The 25,909-nt window shown below is 40.1% G+C and overlaps 2 protein-coding genes across 3 annotated transcripts in view; one reads left to right on the plus strand and one right to left on the minus strand.

The window, feature by feature from the left end:
* Window positions 1–25,909, minus strand: part of LOC105256678 (autophagy-related protein 16-1) — a 406,486-nt gene that overhangs the window by 104,205 nt on the left and 276,372 nt on the right. The window lies entirely within an intron of this gene.
* Window positions 1–25,909, plus strand: part of LOC105256674 — a 175,761-nt gene that overhangs the window by 38,907 nt on the left and 110,945 nt on the right. Inside the window, exon 2 of the mRNA XM_011266805.3 lies at window positions 5,279–5,325. The gene's annotated coding sequence lies outside the window, so the exon portion shown is untranslated. The remainder of the gene's footprint in view (window positions 1–5,278; window positions 5,326–25,909) is intronic.

A 25,909-nucleotide genomic window follows, 5' to 3' on the forward strand; every position in this document is an offset into this window, starting at 1 on the left:
CGCGGAAATGGCGACGGTTATGTCCGGTCCACGAGGCCACCGGTTCGATTGCGGGAAAATCAAGACTCGGACGATAAAACGTGAGGGAATTCAGGTGAATATTCGACAAGAACGTGATTCCCGGATGGAGCTAGGGCGAACGATTGCACGTAACTCATTTTATCGACGCAGCAGGTGCATATTATTCACGTTTCAACCGAGTAGATCTCGCGCGAATTCATAAAGCGGTCTTTTGTATGGATATTTTACATGGTCCACGGTCTTTTATGGAAATTTTTGCGCCAGTGTTCGCCTTGTGATTGATTCGAAAATGATCGGATGGGAGAGAGAAGAGAAAGAGCATAAATGGCCGTAGCGGATGCTTCGGTTCAAGATCTCTCATGGAAGCATTTAAAATGTAAGATTGCCGTGTCTACCTGAAAATCTTCCTCTGTCGTTTTAACATTCTCTTGTTAGTCCATCGGATCCGGCTTACTCTTTAATCGTGTTAAACGGACGACAGCGCTGGAGATTTTTCGACGATCAATGTGTAATCGTTAAAGCGTTTGTACTCGTTAATAGCTGATCAGGAGAGAAAAATGAGACGTTTCTCGGTTCCTCGCAGACTAGAGTAATCCGAACAGAGTAACCTGCCTGCTGGTGTTAAACGCGCGCTTGTCTATCTCTGTTCTGCCTTGAGAATTTAATCGAAAATCCCGCGACGTAATTTTGCGCTTGTACACGAGGCAGATTCAGTTTTACTCGGAGCCAAGTTACCAAGATGTTGTACTAATTTTAGGGTCAACCGCCGATGTATACTTCCTTTGACAGTATTGAGCTCTCGGTAGGAACAAAGCATCTACTCAATGCACTTCGACCGATAACGTGGCTAGGTAAGGCGCTTCCCAGGAATCACATGACATTAATTATCTGCAAACTACTTGCAAACTGCGACGGTACAACACGGCATTTCTGCGCTACGTTCGCACGATCAATTTACGCCAAAATTCTGCGCGCGTTGCAGTTTGCATGAAAAGATCGTTCGTAATCCGGGCGAGCGAATTAAAACGGTAAAGCACCGGTAAACAGCCATGTAATTACGAGTGCGCATAACCGGAGGACTCTAATCAACGTTGCTAATAAGCGATCGCCGGACGTTACGTGCGATTTTTAACGCGAGCAAAATAACAAAGTAGTATTATCTCTATTAGCTGGAAAATCTAATTAAAAGAGAATCGCGCGGGAAAAGAGCCCACGAATAATCGCGCGCCCCGTCATTATCACGTGCGAAATCGCATTTACGGGTTTTATAATGTTACATTTCGTAGTTTCTCTTCCCGTCACCCTCCTTCTAGCAAATCAATATATATACAGAGTGTTTCTTAATAAGTGCGAAAAATTTTAGGAGATGATTCTTTGTCGAAAATTAAGGGCGGTTTTTCATATAAACATATACCCCTACATGCTTCCCTGTGGAATTACACTCCTCCAAAAATGGAGATAAAAATTAGATTTTTATTTTTTTCTCAAATTTGGAACAAGCCAAAGAAATGAAATTAGGTGGATATTTTCTCTACTAGTTAAAAAAAGTTATTTATTAATATTTTTTTCAGCCCCTCGTTATAAGGGGATGAAACTAGCAACCTATTCAATTTTTTATTAGAACTTTTTAATGGGCTGGAATATGATCATCTAAAAATATGCATTAAAAAGTTTGATTCATCAGAAACTTTTATTTCTTTTATTTTTTTTTTATAAAATGTTTTATAAATTTTTTTATAAATGTCAGTTTTTTTTATAAAATGAGTTTTCAAGAAAAAAAATAAAATACGTTATCATGCGCAACACGATGCTAAATAACATAGGTTTCGAATTTCGAGGAGTTAAATTTTAAAATAAAAATAAAATTAGAGTAAATGTTGGGAAAATTGGAACAAAAACAAAATCATAATAAAGATCTAAAAACCTAATTTTTACCCTCATTTTTGGAAGAAGTGTAACTCCACAGGGAGGCATATATGTAGGAGTATATATTTATACGAAGAACCCTCCTCAATTTTCCACAAAGAATCATCTAAAATTTTTCGCAATTATTAAGAAACATCCTCTATATATAGGATGTTTCTTAATAATTGCGCAAAATTTTCCTATATGTATAGGAAAAAATTTTCCTATATATATAGGAAAATTCCTATATATATATAGGATTTAATTTACTATATATATATAGGATTAATTTTCCTATATATATAGGAAACATCCTATATATCCTATATATATCCTATATATTCTATATATCCAAGAAACATCCTATATATATATAGGATGTTTCTTAGAGAGAGAGGGGGGGGGGAACAGAACATGCGATACAATATATATATGTACGTATGTATAAAATCTTGGAGCATCTAAGAATGCGCTTGTCGCACGCGCGCCCCTTTAATTTACTCGCGCCGCCCGTGAGCCTTGGCAGCGATAGACCGTGTCGGCGAGGAGAGCGGGGCTGAAACTTCTTCCTGCCTGCTCGTCGATACCGGGGGGGCCACCGCCGCACGGCCGTCCGTCGAATATACGAGCCACTTACGCGGCGCAACCTCCCGTGCGCGCATTCCTGCCCTTCGCGCGCAAAGGGGAAGAGATACAGGCTCCGGTGTTCTTTAATATGCGACAGACAAGCTGACCTCGCCCTTTTCGTGGCGGTACTTGTTTCAGACTATTATATCCGAGTACGTAGAGAGAGCTCTCTACGTGGCTACCTACCTACTCTCCGCGCTTACTCCCACAGAATTTATAATAACCGCGCGCTTCTCTCGACGGAGTTACCGCGGAAGCGTGCCATACCGTTCGTCGCGCACGAGCACGCCGTGAACCACGTCGCGCCACGTTGTACCTACGACACGACGAGAAAGGCTCGTGTACAACGGCCGTATAATGGATCGAAAGGAACGAGGCGCGATGTCTGACGGTCAAGTTCCGTCTCCGCTTCGCCTCACCCCGCGTTTCTTCGTTGCTTTTCTTCCCTGTTCCCGCTGCGAGAAACATCTAGCGCCAATCTAGCGTCACTTGCCGACCAGCTGGAGAGAAGGCCGAACGGTGGTACTTTTGTTTCACGAGCGTGAAATAATAACTTGGATTTAGCTAATTAATAACTACCGGTGAGACCTACGTAACGTGTCGCAAGATGTTGCCATCTAGCAGCTTGGAATAACCGGAGATCGTTTTTGATGATGTTTTTTTTTACGGATATTAAAGAATAAAATTGTTAACGAGCAATGAAGCCGAACTGCTACGTCGAAGCATCGACAAGTTATGTAGCATGCCGTTGAAAATATCGAACGGTACGCAAGCAAGTAAAAAGTTTAGACGATATTGAGAAGCCACTGAAGAGGCGCGGTAGCCTCGACAACATAGACGTCGGAGAAGAATAAAGACACCGGAGGAATGTCGTTGAAAGAACGCTTGAGCGACAACAATGATGATGGCGAAGACGCCGACAACGATGACGTCGTATCGACCAATCACCCGTTGATGCGACCGTGATAGATTTTATATCCTCCGCTGTCGTCTGGACGTTTAAGCGACCTCTCCTTCCGAGCATACGTCACTTGGCAAATGGCAACGTCAAGCGTGCTCGCTATTCGCATTTCGTGCTATAAAGTATGACCTGTCTGTAATGCCCGTCTTATTCTACGTCCGGCACCTTCTCCTTTGGTCGTTTCGCTTCGCTCTCCTTTTATCTTGGTCCGCCAACGATGTAACCATCGCCGCTGCTCCAGAGGCGACTCGCCGAGTTCCTAGAAAGGTTTGTCGGATAGCAATTGGATGTAGTTACGCATCGAATGACGATGTGTAGCCGATGTGCAGAGAGAGAGAGAGAGAGAGAGAGAGAGAGAGCCAACGCTATCTCTTGGACCATCTCCATCCCCGCGTTCGATTCTCGCGGGGGAAACTGAATCCAGGATACGTTTTCCCTCGGAAAGCATTGTCCGCAAAATGTACACGGTCAGCAATCGGCTCTGAAACTACTTGCGAATCTGACCGCATCGCGCCACTGCATTTCTGCGTCCTTCACTATGACACAAGCGTGTACGTGCATCGCTAGCGTAGTAAAGTTGAAATGAGAATGAGAGAGAGAGAGAGAGAGTCGTTCGTTGGCCTCGATGCGATTTCATTGACATTTCAAGATATCCGCTCGTCGCTTCGATTTGCTCCATGAAATTCAAAGAGTCATATAAAAGGTAGTTGCCGAAGATCAATCCGGACGAGATAGCTGCAATCAACGTGCGCAACTTTAATAAGAAACGTTCGGAATTTAAAAAAGGAAAAACGAAATATTCATAATATACAAAGGAAAGATTCCAAGAGACTTTCATAATACGACTCTCCCAGCATATCCGACATATTTGACGTCTTTTATCGCAATTTCAAAGTTTGCACGATTCTTGATTCTCTCGTTAAATCATCGGTTGTATATCGGACCATCCCTTCCTCCCCGAACTGATTCATTTTTGCGCGAACACTTTTTTTCTCGATTATTTCATCGTCTACCGTTCTCTCGGAAATAAGACCGCGCGTGTTTTCCGTACGAGCGACCGCGCTCACATTGTCCGCGGCCTACCCCGATTTAACAATCCACCCTCGTGCGCGTTGTTAACCCGACCACGCGTGCCCCGCCGTTTCTTCCATTACCGACTCACGGGACGGAAATTTATTCGTCGCCGTACGTTCCTACCTCTCTCGTGGGTCCGTTACCACTACGTATTCGGAATATGAGTAGCGCGCACTACTCGCGTTACTTCTTAGCGGGCGACAGAGAAAGGGAGAAGGAAACTGGAATTAATATTTTTCTCTGCAGTCGCACACCTTACTCTCCGCCGCTCGTTTTCTAAGGCGGATTCCCGGGGAAACTGCGAAAAGAATTTAAATTCGGTATCCCGCGCGTTCGTACGACTGGGTAGAGTGTGAGGAGACTATATGTCATATTACAAAGTTCACCGGCGGTGGCGCACCGACGTCACTTATTCCTTACTTTGATAAGGCAAAATTTGAATTTTTACGCGTTCGCCGGTTGAATATTTCCAAATGCAAACGGGGTGAAATGAACATTTTTCTTCCAATTGAGTTTAAATCTCACGGCATTAGTCGTCTGATGTGCGGCCACTTTAAACGATCGTCCGATACTTGTTGTAAACACAAGATAAATGTTTAGAAACTTGCCAAGTTGGTGTATATAAAATGCGAAGTTAAACTTGTTCGCCGATATATATCTCGTAACGAAAAACTTGTTTTCTTGTTGCAGGACGTAGGAGCCTCAGCGAGGGTCGAACGGTTACAACAGCAACAGCGGTAAGCGATGCACAAGTATTTTTAATACCAAATATGTCGGCCAACTTTTCCCCCGAGGGAGATACGGAACACTTTCCGTGTGTAGCGCGTAATGGCGCGACAGCGGGTTAATGAGAATCGTTTTAGGTGTAGATAAGGTAACATTATTCGAGTTCAGCCGAGCAAGTTTACGACTGCTCTTTGTAATCCGGGATTTTACTCGATCCTAGATATTTTGGGAATTTATTACTACTACGCCTAACGATTACCCCTCTCGATGCAATAAAGATCGAGATTTTCAATTCAATTATTCCAATCGCATTATTCGAGATGTCACTTGATTTTTTTTTGCGAATATCGACATTTTTATATATTATTAATAAAATGAAGGGAAGAACGTACGCACGCTCTCGTGATTGTGAAAATGTACAGACGTTTCAAATTATCGACTGATCGAAAAGAATTTCAGTCGCTTCAAAGCGACAATGTTCGCTGGAATCGCCGTGAAAGGAGGGAAAGGAGACAGTGGAAGTTCCATATTCTTCTTAGCGGTAAAATGCCTCGACACCCGCTGCACAATTCTTTTCCATCGAGTGAATCTGTCACTAGTTATTTTCTCGTTGGATGGTTTGCTATTTCTCTCGTGTATTGGCTGTCGCTAGGATGCCGCGTAGTCCGCGTTAAATTAATTCCACGTCATACGCTTTCCTTTTTTTTTTTAAATGGCGATTTCAGGGATAATTCGAATAATAGTGGCTGAAACTCGCTCGCGTGCTTAACGGCTGTGTAAAATTACTGTGGTGCAACCATTGGTTAAAATAATGTAGCTGAAAATATTCGATTACGCGGAATACAGAATATCCATTTATGGAATCGCGCTATACGTATAATCCGGCAGGCGTCTCGTTAGAGCCTGCAAATTATCAATTCCTCGCGTATCTCCGTGGCCGTGCTTAGGTGTGCGGAATACGCTCGCACGCTACATCTCGTGTACAGCTCTAGGTTTATAATTGAAACACACAGATTACCTATTCCGCGCAGGCACTAGAATCAAGCCAATTGACGCACAGAATGTGTTTATAACAGTGCTGCAGCCTTACACGAGACGTAAGTTAGTTCGGCATTGAAGCGCGGAAATAGGTAACTCTATGCGTCTTGGGACTGAAACGCGCGAGATGCGTATCCATTCACAATTCTTGGATATTGCATGGAACGTACGCGGGCATTTTTCCTCGGCTCCGCGCATGAGAAAGATATAATATATCTTTAGAAGGAATATGAAATGAAATGTGCGGTACCGGCAAAAATTCGCGTAAGATACTCGAGCGAGAGCGAGGGAGATGAAGAGACTCGAGGAGAGAAATGTAAAGCAAAAATACTGGAGTAATATCTTCTTATCGAATTTCAAGATGCAATTCTTTTCTCGCGAGAGATGAGCCCGGATGATGTATATATACTTAACAATTTGCCCGATGTAAAGACAAATAAGAATGGATAAAAATTGAAGAGTTATCGCCACGACTGATGGGCAAACTTGAGACGTGTTATTTATTCGCGTCTATAACTATCCCGAGCTCGAGCCATCGTTGCGGAACCTCGAATACCGGTTTGAAGGTGTCGTTCGAACGGTTATATGTTCGATGTTACAGACGATTTCTCATAGAACCGCGGCGCATCTGTCTTCCTCCTATCTTCCAGCAACGGTGCGGAGGATCGGTAGATCGCGCGCCGGCGGCGAGTCTGAACAAACGTTGGAATTCGATCTTATATTTGCGTCTCGCGATAGAGGGTTGCGATCTTGAGAGAGAGGAAAACGGCCGGTGGGAAGGAAAGGCTCGGTAAGTGGAAGAAAGGAAGAGGAGAGAGATCGAGAGTTGACGATTCTCCCCCGTCTTTGTTCGGCTACCGCGAGGTATCTCGAGTGCTAGTGTAACGCGGTAGGACGGTACGTAATTAACGCCTCGTGTAGATGCTATCGCTGTGTCGTGGACGATACGCGAGGGGAGTCCGCGTGACGATCGTTGATGTACGGTCTTGCTGCTGTAATGGAATATTATTATCGGCCGGCATCGAGAGGCTCGTCGTGCTTAGGGTTACTCGATGCCGCTTGTGGGTCGACGCGCCGGTGCTCCATGACGACGCTCGTTTCCCCGCGTATAACTGTCCGGCGCCGTTTCGCGATCGGCGAGTTACGCGTCCGCGAGTCGCTACGAGAGATATTTCTCGCTAAGTTGCGCGCGAAAGATGTACCGGTTTATCTCGGTGCCTTTACGGCTCGCGCACTAACCGCGAGTCGCGAGCGAAACATGTGAAATTACCGTGCGGAATAAAAGAAGAAGCTCGTGTGCGGGGTTTATATGCGCTTTTAACGCGGATAATGCGCGTTTTAGAGCGTGAGAAGTGTTTGCGGGCGCGTTTCGTCACGAGTCAACGATATAACTGTCTGGGTTTACCGACTATTTAAAATACGGCGGAGTACAATACTTTGGGATCTATATTAATCAAGTAAGAGTTACAGAGTTATCAAAGATGCCTGCATGAATTTCATTCATCTTTTACGAAATTGATAGAAGCAATTGTGCATCATCTAGATTTATCGAATATACCTATAATTAATCATTTACACAAATTATAAAATTAATTATAAAAATCCTTGATAAAAATGTCATCAGAGTTTGATATAAAGTTGAAAATTAATAATTCCAACGATCAAAATACAAACTGCAATATTGTTGTTTCGAGTTTTTCCATATTTTTACATAAATTTCGAGTTATTACGTCTTTGAATGTATTATTGAAATTTATTTTTATCGTTGGATTTGTTTTTTAAAAGACAGAAAAATAAAAGAATCAATATACAGCATCGAAAGTTTGTTTTAGCAACTTTGACGTTTCATCACGTTGGGCTAATTCGCGAGTCGGAGCGTATATTCGCTCTTAATGAAATTAAACATCGAAACTCAATTACGTTCGCGCCGCAGCGATAAAACAGTTTAACGAGCGGGAACTTTATTGAGGATAATCGGTATAAAGGATTTGGTGTCGGCCGGTCGTATTTACTTGAATGCCGTGGACACCCGACGACGCGCAAAGACAATACCCGGGTCGGAAGGAACGAGAGAACCGACGAAAGGAGGCGGGTACGATTGCAAAGAGCCATTGTGCGAAACTCGCTGTCGAACTTTGTTGTGACTTTCTAAAAAGTCATAAAAGACGCCCGGCGGAAAGGTAATGCATCCACAGCTGACGGGACGTCCTTTCAGCGTTTCGTTCTTCTCCGCCTTCCCTGCACCGAATTGACTTCGAGGGCGTTTTTCCACGCTTGTTTGCACGATGATGTGTGACGCGCGTCTTTACGTTCGCCCTTCTCAGATCCTGTCAAGCAGCGAGAGCTTGGAATCCGCTACTCCTTCATGCGCTTCGAGTTTTCATTCTCTCTCCCTCTCGTATACGAGATAAATATAATAAAAATGAGTATCTTTTCGCACGATAAATAATAATAAATGTCGAAAATGTTTTGCAGAAAGTTGTCAGATCTCATGTTTGAGCATTTATTTTCGTTCGTCCGATTATTATTAGAGTTGAACTTTGATTAAACAGACTTGCTAATAGTATTCGTTATGAAAAAAATGGAAGCTAATCACGTTTATTATAGAAGAAAAATACATATTTTGTCTCACATCTTGTAATATTAATGTTTGACAATTTTATTAATGGATACCTATTATATTAAAGTACAGTTCCAATTACGCTAATAAAATGTCCCGACGGGAGATGGTTACAATTTCATAATATTTTGCGAACAAGCTTTTTACTATACTGTTCATTTTGCGACGATCTTTCTTTCGGTTAAGGAGATCATAATCTATCGCACAAGTGTGGAAGATTGCCGTCTCGGTATGGTTAGACATCATTTAATAAAGCGCGTAAAAAGGAAGGAAGGAAGAAAGTAACGTGCAAAGTACGAAATAATGACGAGGCGGCAGGATATACGCGATTAAACGTAGAGTTGGTGCATATCGAGGAAAATCGAGGAGAGAAAGAGGAAAGGAAGAGCGAAGCGTGAACGTTCCTTTCAAAGTGAAAATTGAGTCGCGATTATGTATCTTACGGTTCCGACAATTTTCGAGAAATATTACCCGACGTTGAGGTATAACGGAGATCATAAAATCAGCATATTCCCGCAGGAGTTCGGTATTACGAATTTCCCTTTGGGGAAAAGAAAGAGCAGCGCAAAGCGAGGATGTTCAAGGGCGAAGTTTATTTACCAAGTTTACGTGCCGGACCGAACGGATGAATCTCCCTTTCATCTGTATTCCGATCTTCCAACCTGGTAAACGTAGCGACGTGATTACCCAGATGAAACCATGAGAAGCGGTTCGAGAAGTCGATCCTTCTGATTGTGATACAATCAAGAGTTACCCATCTTGCGAATTATGACCATTCTCGGTGAATGACGACTGATTATGAATGAAGAAAAAAGCTTTGCTTTTGAGGGAATCATTCTCGAAAACATTCTCGATCATTCATCGTGATTCCTTGCGACTCCAAAGAGTGCTCTCGACTTCATTCAGCGTCTTCCCTTTTAAAGGTAATTTGGAAGAAACGTGTCTCTCTTTATCTAAGATAAGTCTCGTCGCACTGAGAAAAATCGTTTGATTGTACCTACAAGACGTATATGGTTGAAGGCATTTTGATTAAATCAAACAAGAATTTCTAGTTATCAAGATATGACTCGATTTTTTATAACTAGAACTTTTAATAGATTTTACTATATTTAATAGATTATACTATAAGGATTTGATTAATATTTTCTGGTTGGATCTATAAAATTTCTTGTTACATTAATTTCTTTGCTTGCCGTTAGGCAACGAGCCATTCTTAATTTAACTCGTATTCAATATTTGCCATGAAATGTATATAAAGAACTAGTATTAACGTTAAATCCAAAGTATTTTTATTTCTCTTACGAGCAGTAGTGCCAGAAAGAGGACGCTAGCTCTCTGATTGTGTGTGTTTGAGCTGCATCCTCTTGTTGCATCACTGTTTATCAGTTTAATTTCTAACAAACTGAATTTAAAATAATTTATTCAATAATCTTGAATTTATCCAATAATCTTGTTGGAATTCAGAAGATTAAACAGACTTGAGATTAGATGGAAAAAATTTTAGACGACTTGGTGCTGGCGAGTTTAGTATTATTAACCAGAAAATTTGATAAATTTAACAGGAAGAAATTAATCAGATTCATCTGGTAATTCCTGCAAGAATTCTGGTTCGTCCATTTTCCAACAGACATGATTGAATCTACCAGAATTCTAATTAATGCAATCAGATTTTTTTTCTCAGTGCGCAAATTTTTCGTCCCCTTGTCTCTTTCTCTCAACACGTGATTAGTTTCAAAGTACATAGTTCACGATAATCATGCCCTCCGTACATATTATACGTTTGTCCGCGCTTGCTGCACGCGCTCGCATCCGGGGGAATCCCGTGCTCCCCATTCAAAGCAGGTTCCCTACCCACGCCGTAACTCATAACGGTTCGCGCAGAAATTGTGGCATATCGAAAGCGCGAATTGCATCGACGGCACCGTGAAATTACATCGTGTATCGGCGGTACCGAGCGGGCTCTCGAGCTGCGCGTCTCGCGCTGCTGCCGGCACTTTAAGCACGCAGGAAATACGGCAAAACGATCGTTAATATGATCGGTGCGTAACTATGCTGAAGTCTCAAAGTTCGATTTATGCTCGCCATTCGGGAGAATAATCAGGGCAACTACGTGGCTATTAGACGCGTTTGATCAAACTGCTTGTCAACGTCGATAAAAATATAATGGATACCTTATAAAATATACCGTATAATAGTGATCTTAATGGAAAATAAAACCAAGAAAATAACGTAATATAAGTTTCAACACTGCGAAAAAATTGCAATTACAGAGTATTATTTACGAACAATAGAATTAAATTTTTCAAATAATAATAGGCGTACATATGTTGGATAATTGAATGGAAAGAATGTTATATAGTAGAGTAAAAAAATGCAAAAAGAAGTAGAAATTTTTCTCTTAAAATTTCATCTTTTATTAAACATTCTTTTAAAATTTCTTTCATTATATACTTTCATGATGCTAGATTTTTGCTTTTGTATTTAGAGTCTTGTTGTATATGCGTGCTATCATTCAATGCAAATAACTGCGAAGAAATATAGCTGATTTGCCTTCGGCGCACGTCAACCAATTAGACTACGCTATCATCTATTCACCGAAGTTAGATTGCAAACGTGTTTTAATATACAAGACAGCTGTACTTTATACAATCATATATCCATAACAAATATCTGTACCGCGGGCAGATAAAAAACAATTTTTAGTTGTTATCGACAATATATATTATAATATTATATGAGAAATACATGTTGAGATATCTATTTTCTCTGTCTGATACATGATTTAATGTGCGCTAAATCTACAGAAACTGGAGCTCATTAGCTAGAGTTGTTATTGATCTCGATTTTTCTTTGTAGTTTTACTAAAAATATATATTAAATTTACTGACGACTACTCATTCAACAACTGTAGGTTTTTAAAAGAAAAATCGTGTATTTTATTAAAGAGAGATAAATGATAAAAGCAAAGTATAATCTTATCAGATTTTCATTTTAATATTCATAAAAATAGAAAATCATTGAAAAGACATATTATATAATTGCAACAGTTACCGGCAAATGTTACTGATGATAATAGATTTTCTCGAGATATCATTAAATAATAATATCGAGAAGTATTTATAAAAGACATATTCACATACATGTAAGTCTTTTATATCGCGACGAAGAAGATAATACACGAAATGAATCTCAGTGCAGCTGAAGTACATAAAAAATGCTATTCTTGAAGAATGAACAAGTATAAAGAAAAGATAGTTCCTGTAGATTCTGGAGACAGGAAGGCACCCGTCTCTCTATCTTCTGTTCCTTATCTTATTCCTTTTGCCCTTTACTCCACTCAAGAAACGGCCACATCGAGTAGTAAAAGAACCTTTTCAACAAAGAGACGGGAGATTAATCCTGGATTCGAACGGATAAAAGGAAACGACAGACACAATAATCGTGCGTTGTCGGTTATGTTCTTCTTTGTATTATTACGCACTACTACGTCCACTAAATCAACTCGTAGACGCTTAGCGTAATTTTCAACTAATACGGGATAAGCGATTTTGCTATTTCTTTTTCTTTTATTAAAAAGATTTCATGAAATAAGAAAATTTCTCTTTTCCCCGAGTTTCTTTTTCCCACGCGTTATTTCTTGTACAGCCGCTATTTTAGCCGATAATTTATAAATCGATGCAAAACAAGAACAATTTGCAAGACGCGATGTAAAATCTCCCGCTAAATTCTCCGGCCAGTTTAATTAACCAACGCGATCCTTCTTCTGCTGCCTATATACGAAATTCTTCGCCAAATTGGACCTTCCCTCCTGATTGTTACCCAAGTTGACACGAACCATGTGATTATCCCTCCCTCCCCCCCTCGCTCCATCCCCTTCGATCTGCCTCGTCGTCCATCTATCCCGCCTCCGTTAAGTTTGCACAGGTATTCGATCTTCCGAGATCGGAATAAGAGGATCGAGGGCGAAGGTAGCTAAGGGGGAGGGACGCCGGGTTTGTAGGAACAAGCGCAGAGATACGAAGTGGCTCGATGGAGGCGAGAAGAAGCGTTGTACGAAGTATCGAAGGGGAGACAACGATGAGGGAAGGGAAGAAGGCGCCCGCATTCCTTCACGCTTATTGGTTTCATCAGATTGCTTTGCTTCTATTAGGTGGTGGTGTCTATACGGATACCACGTATCGCCGGCACGTTCTCTAATACCCCGGAGGAACACCAAACAAATGAAACGCCGTGTTCCGTCCTTCGTCCTCCTTACCACCCGTTCTCCGTATCTACGATTGTACCGCTCTATCCCTCTTTGCTACGTTCAGGCGGATCGTTCAATACGATTTGTGCAATATAGGGGCGAGAAACCGCATCTATACACACACACACACACACACACATACACACACACATACACACGTATATGCGCGTGCGTATCGATGTACCACCCAGACACACGAATTGTTTACAACATTACATTCACGGTACACGTCCCGATAAGTTCGATGATCCACTGTTCAGAAGCCGCGCAACGTCAGATACGAACGCTTCTCATTGATCGCTTAATTTTATATCTGACAATTTAAACGTCCAGAAATCAAGGTAAATACCGTGTCGTCAGAATGGAAGAAACGAAGCTGACAAAATGGATACAAAGATCTGGGAAGCAAAAGGGTCTTCGACCAATACTAACAAACTTTGAAACGCAATAAAAGCTGCAATCTGCAGAATTCCAGCCGCATGTACGCGATGGGAATATGTATTTTCTTTACCATTGACTCGGCTTCGTCTATCACGAAGTAAGTATGAGAAGCACTTTGTACCTAAGAAAGTGACAAGAGATAAAAATCAGCAGCGAAAGCACAGGCCGATATACACAATAGCAATCCGAAGCGTACAGACCTCTTCTTCCTCTCCCCACGTACCCGTAATATGCACACTTAGGTGCGCTCCCGTTTATATCCTCCGGCACGTTGGAGACACTCGCTCTTGATATCGATCACCATTCAACTTGGCGAGAAAGAGGTCGATGGTGAATGACAACTGTAGTAAAAGTCGCCATTGTATCGCGCGCGCGGTCACTCGACGGAATATTATCGGGGGAGAAATATACATCCGACATATGCTCGCTCGGCTCTTGCGTCATCGACGTTCTGCCTGGGTGCGCAAGAAACGAGTAGCCGCGCACGGCGCAATTATGATGTTATCTCTAACGACGACAAAACGATAATAATCGCGAATGAGAATGGCGCTGGTCTAAGTGACGCGCGCTGTCGTTAGCGCGCGCGAATCACGCGTGCCGGACGCATCCGGTTTGCCCCGCGGCGCGTACGCATTCCTGCGTGTCGCACCCATTCGAAATGATGGAATGCATCAAGGGCATCGCCCCCCGGCCCTTTTCCCTTTCCCATTTCCGCCTCGGAGACGTTTTTGTCTCCGCGTCTTCTAGTCTCGTAGGTTTTTAAGTCCCCCAGTCTTACGGTCATCGTACCGCCGCTCTTAATTCGCGCGTGCTGCGCGCGATTGCACGCTTTACGCTGAGCACCGCTCGCGTGAATTTCGCGATGTCTCGCGAGTCTCATGCCGTTTTTGAGCGAGTGGCTACCGTTTGTCTGATTTGTAACGACGATAAAACGCGCGTCACGCATTAGCCGGATTCGTTGGAGATTTCCTGACGCTTTGTGTCGCCGCCTTTTTATTCTTCCCCCCAAATGTCATTAACGTCCTCGAAATATAAATCAATCTAGTAATGATCCCGCTGAATTACACATCGGCGTTTTGAGGTAATATGTTTGTTTTTAACTCTTCCGCAATCTTTTCGTACGCGTAGAACGCATTTTTTTTTTCATAACGAAATCGATTAGGGAAATTACCGCCAAGTCGATTTTATTAATTTTATCCCTACGTTATAATTATTATTTACATTTTTTATTTATGGTAAATAATTTTTCCAAATATTTATTTATTTATTAAAATAGAAAATAGATCGTGTCTATTATATCTTGCTTTCAGAAAAAAAAATTGTCATTTGTAAGGAGGCAACATGGAGAGAAGGTTCATTTTATAAAAATATGATATGAATGTGTAATCATGAACAGTTTCCTTAATAAGTATGTACATCATACTTCTTTCTCTTCTCTCTGCAATTTTTACTCTATTATCTACAACATTCGTAAGGTTAATATAAGATTTTCTGTTTTCCATGCAGAAACGTCTTATAATTGTGTCTAGATGATACCTCATTATCATCCTAATCATGAAGGCAATCCAAGCAAACGTCGTAAGAAACTGTAGAGAAACTTTAACACCTCCGTAAAGTCACGTTTCGTTCAGAATCCAGGAATATAATATCGCACGTTTCCGCTTGTTGGCAGAAACCGCGAGCAGAATACTTAGCGATAGGATATAACGTCTGGTTAACGGTATAAAAACGTACACGTGTACATCTACATTTTCATCTTCCGCAACGGTGACCACTATGAAAATGTATGCGATATAAATTTACCGTGATATACCCTCGCTAATTGTGCTCTTACAATTTGTGTTTTATGATTCGTTCGAGTACATTACGCCTGTATTTATACATTTCCAAGAAGGGACGAAGAGGGGAACGAGGAAGCTATTTTCAGAAGCGCGGTTACGAGCATGTATGCGATGTCCCGTTCTTATGCGATGAACGTCGACGGTGACTGTACGAACATGTTGAACACGTAAGCGTGAGCGGGCACGGCATTGTCCTTTCCACGGCCCTTCATCGGTCTTGTTATCGTGTAGCCACGGTTGTAATAAAGCGCGCGTTATTACCATATAATTATGAGTATACTTGGGCCTATACAAGGTAAGGGACCCCGTGGTTTTTCACGAGGGATATTCCGCGTGTTACATAACGAGATAAATATTTTCTCCTATAACGGAGATACATGAGACATCCCGGAGGAGCAGGAGAGGAGCGGGAGAGGAGCACATAACGCACTGTCGTTACGATCGTCCTATCCTTGCTCGTAAGCTTTCGCCGGCATAGTTTTCCGCTACGATGACCATAAAGCATGTCGACATGTAAAAGGAATTTCGGTGCCAGAGGTAAGGACACGACCGCAAGCGGCGGAAAGGAGAGGATGGAAAAATATCGAAACCTATATCGTTAATCAGACAAAAATTTCCGCGGTTACCCCTGGCACCAACGATGAGAGCAACTTTGGGCAAGAGCCAATCTGCCATTGAGGCGCAAATCTTCAGCCAACAGATCTAGGAACGAGTTGTGGTAACGTCGCATTTTCCTCGGGGAACAGACGACAGGCCAGAGATTTCTGTGTAATTTTGTACAGCGTATTTCGCTGGAAGTTCTCTTCCGCTTGAGATTATTTTTTTGTAACTTCATTGTTTGTTTCTTCGACAAAACCGTGAAAAATTGTATTATCGCATTTTTTAAAATCTTCGCGGTCTGTTGATTTTTTCGCGTCGTCCTTTTGCCCGTACCCATAATTTTCTGCTTCGTGGCAGAGATGCTGCGCCAAAGCCGCAAAGGGTAACCTGTCCGGTCGCGGTGCGGCGTGGGTAATGCGATCGCGATTTTCCGCCTTCGATTAGACGGTTCTCTCGTGTCCCGAGCTACGAAGCGTTTCTTCTCGTGCACCGCATCTCTCCTCTGCATGCATCATCTGTCCGAAGGAGCCGACGGGGAAGGGGGGGGGGGGGAGAAGATCCGCCAAGCCCTTCGGGAAGAAAGTGAAATACGTTACGATCTGTCTTGCGCCGGCTCTTCCGCGGACGATACGTCGTGACTGCTCTCGATAATGGGAATCCTCGCGGTGGGTGGAATATAATACCCGGCGGAACGTGGGACGATGAAGGGAGAGAGGAAACGGGAAGGTAACGGGAGCGAAGATGGCGAAGACGAAGGGAGATGGGACCGAGGGACTCTCCTACGAGTCCCGTTATTTCGTAGAGGTTCTTATTTACCTTGCATCCCTCTTCGCTCGTTCAATCTCCACCACAGATGCCGTATATTTTCGGGCGCGGAGCTTGATTCCAACCTATCCATTTCGTGATCGAATGATCGAGCTCTACGCCGAGTCGTCATGCGCGTCATTCGGGGACATACTACTGCGAATAGTTTGATAGTCTGAGTGAAAAATTGACAAAAAGCTTCGGAAAAAAATTGATTTATATCGATAATATTGTGATTTCTGAGAGTCGGTTATTTCGGTAAAAATATTTTTGCGTGAAAAATTTTTATATGCACATTTTTATTGCAATTTCTATTTTTTTTTCTCACGGTAGCTACGTTGATATATCTACTGATATATATAGCAATATGATTTTATCCATTTTATTTATACAATAGAGCATTCTATTTATAAATCATATTTTTTTTACTCTTTTATTTGAAACTTTTCTCATCTATTTTCCGGAATATAAAATTATATTTGCATTGCGCGATTAACGGCAGCTATATTCCTGTACATGAAAAGTTCCTGTCACGAGCATGCACGAAGAAAATTGATCGTCAACCTAAAGTTTAAAATGTATGTCGAAGTATGTATCGTGTCAAGATTAATAATAGCGGATGATTGCATTTTAAGAATCTAGGGGAAGATATACATAGATATTGGCGGTAGATTCGTGGCTGATGTTGAAAGGTTTCATGTTGTTGCGCATCGAATAATCAGTTCGGGGAGTAAAGTGGTTTACGTATTCACGTAGTCGTATGTACGTGCGAGGATGCATGCAACGCATAAGGCAATTATGCTAAGAGAATTAACGTGCATCAGAGAACTATACCCCGTAGGGTAGATTAGGCAGCAGGTTAGACTAGGTATACTCAAAACGCGCGCAATACGCGTAACGTTGGAATCAGCTGTGCAGCGTCCGTCTCTCGTCAGAATAGCAAAGTAATTTTGCCATTTCGAAATAACCTCAGTGACCTGGATAGGAGAGCCGGTTGAAGTCGGCTTGGCTTGGCAAGAACCTTGGCTCCGCGTTGATTTGAAATGCCCGTAAACCACCGTTCCGTGGCTCGAGAAACCTACACGGCAACTTCCGCCGATCCGCGAATATCCTGAATTTGCAAAGCTCGCCAGCTGCGCACTAGTTACTAGCCGAATGTATATGATCCTCTACCTCTCCTCCATCCGTTGCTCTCAGTCTAGATATCATGCACAGCCAAATGCCGAATATTCAGATGAGGATTCGGTCTCTCTTTGTACCTGCTAGATCGTTTAGTATGCCAACAATCGTAACGGGAATGGCATGACACACGCGACAATTCGATACAACACAAATATGTTATAGATTACTGTAGATTAAAATAGTACAGCTTTTGTAAATTGCATCGAGATGGAATTACGCGTAAGTGAAAGTGTTATTTTATTGGTGTTTGATTTTTTCAAAACATAATTTAAATAATTTTTTCAAAATACGTAATAGCGAAATAAATCATAGCAAAATTTATGATGTAGATAATTTTCCTTTTTTCTACTTTTTATTGGTAAATTATGTCATGATTTAATTGTATATATTTTTTAATGTTGTTGAATTTATATATTGCTCCATTGTTGAATAATACGACGATAAAAGTCAAGTTTTACATTGTTCATCACGTTCTTCTCGGATTTTTAGAGAACAAATTCGCGTCTAAAGACATTAAAGTTTATCTCCTTTATCCTCTATATCGAGCCGAGTATAAATTTCACTTTACCGCGAAATATCTGTTTTTAACGTAATCTGTGATGTGATAAATTGTGATGAATGAACTTTTTATGAGTCAAGACTTGCCCTCGATAAACATTTATTTTCGCCGTGTTAGCGCAACAAACAACAAGTATGAGTCTCTATTAAAGACAAGTTCGAAACATAGTATCAGCTGCATAAATCAGATTATTTCGTTATGAAACACACAACAGATGGTGCATCGGGTCAACTTCCATCCGTTGATCGATGCGGTCCGAGCAACAATATCGTGCAATCGAAGGAGATTGTAAATGAAAAAGGATTAAAATGAAGTTTAAATATTGACGCGAGAAGCGAGAAGCGAGTGGGAGGAAGTGCGGTATATCCGCAGCAGCTGGTAATCTACTTTAAGAGAGTCTAAAATATAAAACATAAATTCCAGGCAGTATCAAAGGCCGGGGCGCGAAAATTTAATGCCCCGATAAATTAGCATACTAACGAGAGACACAGAGGGCATCCACCCCCACCAGCTTGGCCTCACCAGCTGGGTCGATCGAGCAGCTTTTCCTGTGATGGTAATCGAGCAAAATATTGTGGCAATGGCCGCGGGCACTTTTGCCGAGGTTCTTGACTCTCTAGACTCTTGGTAGGTCCGTCGCAGTGGTATCTCGGAAGATTACCGGACTTTCCTTCCGCTTCTCTCTCTTCTCTCTTTACTTATCCCTTCATCTATTCCTCTCTCCTCTATTTTTTTTTTATTCTTTCCATCTCTGAGGATGGGCTAAGCTGCGGAAACCTTGGCACTTTCGTTACTTGCAGGAGAGGTTGCGGAAGAGGGGGAGATAGCGAAGGACCTCGGAAGTAGAAGCGCGACGACTGACTGAGAGAAACGAGCAAAAATGCACGGTTCCGCAGGAAACGGTGGAGAGTTGAAAAGTATAGAGAGACGGGAGGCAAAGTGAAGTTAATGTGGAAGAGGGAAAGAGACTCGAGCGAGAAGAAAGATGAAGCGAGAAGGTCAGCTGTGGCTATCCGATTTCGTGCTACCGAGCCAACTACCACGGCCCAAGTGTGGGCTAAAAGTTGGGAGAAACTTCCTAATGTATGTGGGAGAGTCGGTCGGTCGCTGGCTTGCATTCGTTCCATGACCGGACGGTCCAGGTCGTGACCTGCCAATTCCCGCGCTCCCGCTTACATCCCGAAGTCTCTTCAATGGGTTTTATCGCTCACCTACTCGCTTCTCTCGCTGGCTCGCATTTGGGTGAGTCCGATTTCTGTTGGACCAGAATAAACGCGCGAATCCGTATTCTTGTCTTGCTTCGTTTCCGATACCAACGACTGTATATCCTTACGCGAAATCCGGCTGCTCGGGCACTTATCGGGAGCGGGAGAAGCGGCGCCATCGCGCGAGGTAGATAACGCGCGAGGTAATATAGTTGCGAGATATGTATCCGAGCGGATTCCTTCCTTAACATTATCAACCGTATTAGATCTACGGGTGGTCTATGCCGGCACTCAATCTTTCTCTCACTGATGGTGTGATAATATGTATAGAAGATCCGTTAATATACCACCCTCTGGTTTCGCTTGTTCTTTCCGACGCGCGTATATCATAGAATATACCATAAAGTAAATCACAGAATATACCACGGTGGTTTCGCTTGTTCTTTCCGACGTACGTGGAACATGGAATCATATGGTGCAAGAGGGATAACGAGTAATTACTTCCCACGGTGGCGAAATTATGTATGGTTGATTAAACGTTGTAATTTAGATACTTAACTTGATCGATTTATGCATTTCATGTTTTCATTTTTCAGTTTTCTTTTAGATTTTGCCAATTTGTTTGATTTGTAGTTAAATATAATGCTAGATTGATTAAAAAACGAATAAGGCAAAAGATCGCGACGAATAATTTAGCGTTTTTACGTCTCATTATTCTATAATATTATTATACAAAATGTAATTTTTCCCTCAAAATGGAAAGTGTGAACAGGAAAAGACCGATGGCACAAGAACTTTTCTTGCGAATCTTTCGGTAATCTACCACTATCCTTGCTATCGAAGAATTCTTTTCACTAGGTAATCCGACCAGAAGAGAGATTCCTCTTTTCTCTCTTTCCTCCCGTTACAGAGAAAAAGATTTCAGATTTTATTTCTTTTCGTCTATCTTTCTTTTCTTAAATTTCTTTGACAGATACAATGGAAATAAATTCTAGTAAAATTATGTTTCTCGTTTTTACGAACAGATGTTATATAATTTATTGTAAAATGATTAAGATATTTAATAATAATAGATGTAATAAGTGCATTATTAATCTATGCGTTGTCTAACCACTTAACATTTTTAAGACAAACTGAATCAATTGACCATAAATTCTTGAGCATCGATAAAATAAAAAAATGCTCGAGATGTATAGTAATATAATAAAATTAATAGTTACTTTAACTAGTTTTGATATATGGTAATTATTGTTTAGATACATTGTTTAATCTTCTTGAAGCATCATAATTAAATACTTCAGTATGTTATAATAAAAACTTACATGTATTGTTGTGTAGTGTAGTCCTCATAGTCGATAAAAGTTGAAAAGTGCTTACCTGTAATAAATAAATAATCGAAAATTTAGAATAAAAATCATATAAAACAATATTATATTTCTTCATATATTTCATTATTTCTTTAATTATTTCTTTTAATTATTTCTAGAATTTTATGTGTATAAGATATTTTAATATTTTATTTTATGTATATAAAATATTAAAACATTTTACTAACTTATAAAATGTTTTGCATTGAAAATTTCATATATAAAGATATTATGAAAAATAAAAAAGCGCTTTTTATAATCTGCATTTTTCTTTAATTTATATTTCTCTATTGAGAGAGTCAGATTAATTTATGTGAAAATTTGAAAATTTATACATGCACACATATTCAAGAATCTTGAATGAATTTTTAACTTGTAAAATCTCTCTAAACTTTTCTAAATATTAAATATAAAACAAACACATATTTCGTCCTATCTAATGTGGATGATTTATTTGATGAAGCAACGTCTTTCAAACGATGCAGTTGAAAATGTACACGAAATATTTTGCAAGTAATGCTGCAAATAGCCTTAGCTGGTAGAATTAAATGAACCGAAGTGACAGGAAGAAAGATAAACAAACCAGAGAGACACGGAGAAGAGTCTGTTTGTCGATGTCAAAAATCAACACAAATTGAAATCAGCGATGGTCCTACCTCCGTGTTGACTGTAGAAAATCGAACTTTTACTTTTTGATATTTGCGAGAATTACGGATTTGCTGCTGCTGCTGTATTTTTGAAATTGGACTAAATTTACATAAATTCGCGCTTGACAAAATCCACCGCTAAATATGTGTAATCATCGCTTTATAAAAATATACAAGATTTCAATAAATATGTAATTCCATCTTTTCAATTTGAAAAAAATGTAGAGAAAAAATTCAACAATTTAATTGATTACATCACTGACGATAAATGTGTAGCTTTTTAAAAATTAATCGTTAATTATATAAAAAAAGTACTAATAATATGCAGCGTATGTGGCAAATATAGAGTAATTATTTTGATGTATTATAACACAATGGTGGTATGTCGATCATAATACGGCTAAAATGCTATCTCGGGGATAGAAGAGGGTTATTGGTTTAGGGAAAGGGAGAAGCTCTTGCTTCGTCATCTCGCAGCAATTCCCGAAACCCCGAGTCCCTTGTCGACCTCGAGCTCTCGATTTCCTCTCCAGTGAGCAGAGTCAATTAGAGAGTTGACTGGAGATTTTCAATCTCCAGTCAAGGTTACGGTGTAAGCGGAATGTGTGGAACAGGTGGAAGGATTCGGAATGTAAAAAAAAAACACTGGATTGTAAATCAAATCGCTTTTTCCAACAGAGATGTTCGTTTCTAATGGTTCATTTGTGTTTCTTCCGTTATGTGCAGGCAAGCTCCGAGAATTTAAATAAATTACCATTACGCTACTTCGTGTAATTCTCGGCTGAAAAGTGCGTACGGAATTAATCGCTTAATGCGGAGGAGAAATTTTGCGTCAATAATTCAAAGATAATGTATGACCTCCAGTATTTGTCTAATATTCCAGCCGACTAATAATTTCCAATAAATTCATACGAGATGCATTACGGTGTAACATGTATGTACGTTATAGAATATCGTTTCCTACGATTTAGAATATCTCTCCTCCATTTAAATAAACATACGCCTTAATATATATTCATAGTATATATTCATAGTATATATTTATAGTATATATTCATAGTCGTTAAAGTTTGTATAACTTTTTCAACGCCCTCCATTTCGTAAATCGCACATATTCTCCAAGTCTCATAAAATGATATGATATGATAATCAAATGAACGGAATATGATGGAATTAAATAACATATCACGCATTACTGTCGATATTTTATCGGAACGTACGGCGCAAGAATTTAAATGATATTATTCGTATAGCCAATCAATTAGCAAAATGCAGTTTCAATACATGTGCATCCATTCCTTATCGCGTGCAATCTCACGGCATGTGATTATACAGGAGCTATTAATTTCTTACTAAACTCCCTAGAGCGCGTGAAGTGTATCGAATAATTTCCCGATAAAGTCCATGTTGCGTAAGAAACGGATTAAATTACGAATTAAACACGAATGCATATCAGCGCGCAACGATCACAATTATTTTCATCAAATTCCAAAAGTGAAAAAAAACTTACACGTTCTTTTTGCCCGGTGAATTTATCGACCTCGTGCATAAATGCGGCAAACATTGACTTATCCACAGAAAAGTAATTCGCAAAGAGAACGATAATTGCTCTCCCGTATTTTCATCAGAAGATCGTGGCGATCTTTATGGTACATGAGCGCCGTCAGGACTAATTAGAAAAAGTAAATTGGCCTCGGCCAAAGCTGCGAGATATGTCGACGGGGGGAGGGAGTTTTCGCGGCTTCGATACGACTTTAGGATCCGATTAGACTTCTGCTTCGATTTCTAATCCGACCGGTGTAATGTCGCCCGTAATTAATACAAGTTGCAATCCCGCGGCGGTATTCCGGTTTTGCGCCGGACAAGATATTAGTTGCGCGGTAGTTGCGCGACTCGCAACGGCCTGCACGTAGATAGAGATCGGCATTAGATAGGCTGCCTAGTCTTCTCGGTATCTGCCTTACTACTCCCGCTACCTATCCTTTCCATTTCCTGTTACAGTTAATGGAAATTCAGAAGCGTATGTTTCCTAATCTAAGCAATTTTGCCGTTCAAATAGGCTCCTTCGTGGCTGTTGCAAACCTAATAGCCGTGCGCACTCGCGATTCCGCACGTATAAAGATAGGCATCCACCGAGCGAACATCCTCACTCTTCGTTCATTCTTTTCGAATAAATGATAAAGGTATATTCATGCGTAAGAAGGATAATCGAATACAAAGTATACGATTAAGAATATACGCGAATACCAAGTATCGAATGATCGCAATCGCTGTCCGCTTATGTTCTTCGACAGTTTGCGTATATCTATCTTAATGCTCGCGTGCATACGTGTAATGCGTGGCTGACGGGATTAAGTAAAGCTTAGACATAATCGGTGATGACGCGAAACGTTATCGTTCGGAATGCATTTCCGCTTTACGCGTTGACCGCTTCACCTTCGTTAACCTGGCATCCCTATTATGATAAATCAAATTCGGATGCATGGCATAATTAAGTATTGATCCGGTACTAATTAGTCGCGTTAATCCTAAATTAATTGTTCCTACATCAAGTAGCAGGAAATTAATATTAAATCAGAGCAAAATAAAGATGCTGAATTATTATACTCTAGCATTGTGTTTTTTTTTTAAACATTTACGTAAATCGAATCGTAAAAGGAAAATATATCAAAATTAATTGTTAATTAATTTCTCAATGTCATTGCAAATAGATTACAAATATATGAAATTTTTATGGACACAAAATATTACAATTATATAACAATAAAGTAATCTAAAAATAAAAAGCAAATATCAGCTTGATATCAAATTATTTCCCGAATTAATTGCTATTGAAATATCTTAATTTCGAATTTATTGCTCGCAAAATAAGTTGATAGATAATTTAACAAATATAACACATTCCAATTCATATCGCTATAAAAGTAAATTATATTAGTGCAAATTAATTGCTCCTTCAATTTTAATTAAAATGTTTCCTGAATTATTTCTTCTCAAAATACAATATATCAATGACGAATTTATTGTTCATCGTTAAAAAGCTATTAAATTAACACTCTTTTAATTAATATCAATTTTTTGCTAATTGATAGGAACAAGCTCGGAAATTAAAGCAATAAATTATCATTGAATTATGGCATATATTCGAATTTGTTATGGAGAATATTAGAAATAGAAGTGATTGATATTTGATTAAGAAAAATTTGATATCGTAGGTGCACGCAATTCTTTGTGCTTAACATTTGGCAACCGACGTTGATTTCTCGACGAGCATACATATGGATTATGTTCAATTATGAGTCAATTAAAGCTTTTTCAAGCTATTATTTGCGGTGTATAACAACGTAGCGATAAGTTTTAATTTCTTTCCTAATTACTCCCATAACGAATGCTATGAATTATGCGCGTTTAACGAAAGATCCAAAAGAATACTCGTAGATTGTGAAAATTAATCAAATTGCTAAAAGTTGCAGAACGTTCGTTTCGCAGCGAGTGTAATTATTGATCATCAGATTCTATTGAAATTACATAATTGCCTGATTAGGTATCGGATATATATATAATTTTTTTTTATAATATGATTATATGATCCATATTATTCATTTTTATTCGAAAAAACACTTTTTTGGTAAAGGCAATAATTAAATTATTCAATGAAAACTTGATAATTTTCCATAAAATACTTGCTCTTGTTACTGAAATATAGTTGACGTTTTTAGGAAGTTCAATATAAATCAAATATGTACATTTCAAGAACGCGCAATCCGAATGATATCTCAACTACGTAAATTGCTGTGCGGGCCAATCTCTAGTGGTTTAATAGTTCCACAAAGTGCCTTCATTGATTTTACAATACGCGTTCTCGTAATTGCCCTAAGGACAGGCGCTATCTGATCTTTAACCGAAAATTGAAACAACGGTCGCGTTATTGTCCCCTTGACAAAATGCAACTTGGAGACAACCGCGATCCGATCGAGCCATCTATCCAACACATGGCGGGATTTCGCTATACATTTATGGTTTTTCAACACTTCTTATTTTCCTT

This window comes from Camponotus floridanus, unplaced genomic scaffold, assembly GCF_003227725.1.
Source record: "Camponotus floridanus strain SB8 unplaced genomic scaffold, Cflo_v7.5 scaffold81, whole genome shotgun sequence".
In the NCBI taxonomy this organism is placed as follows: Eukaryota; Metazoa; Arthropoda; class Insecta; order Hymenoptera; family Formicidae; genus Camponotus; species Camponotus floridanus.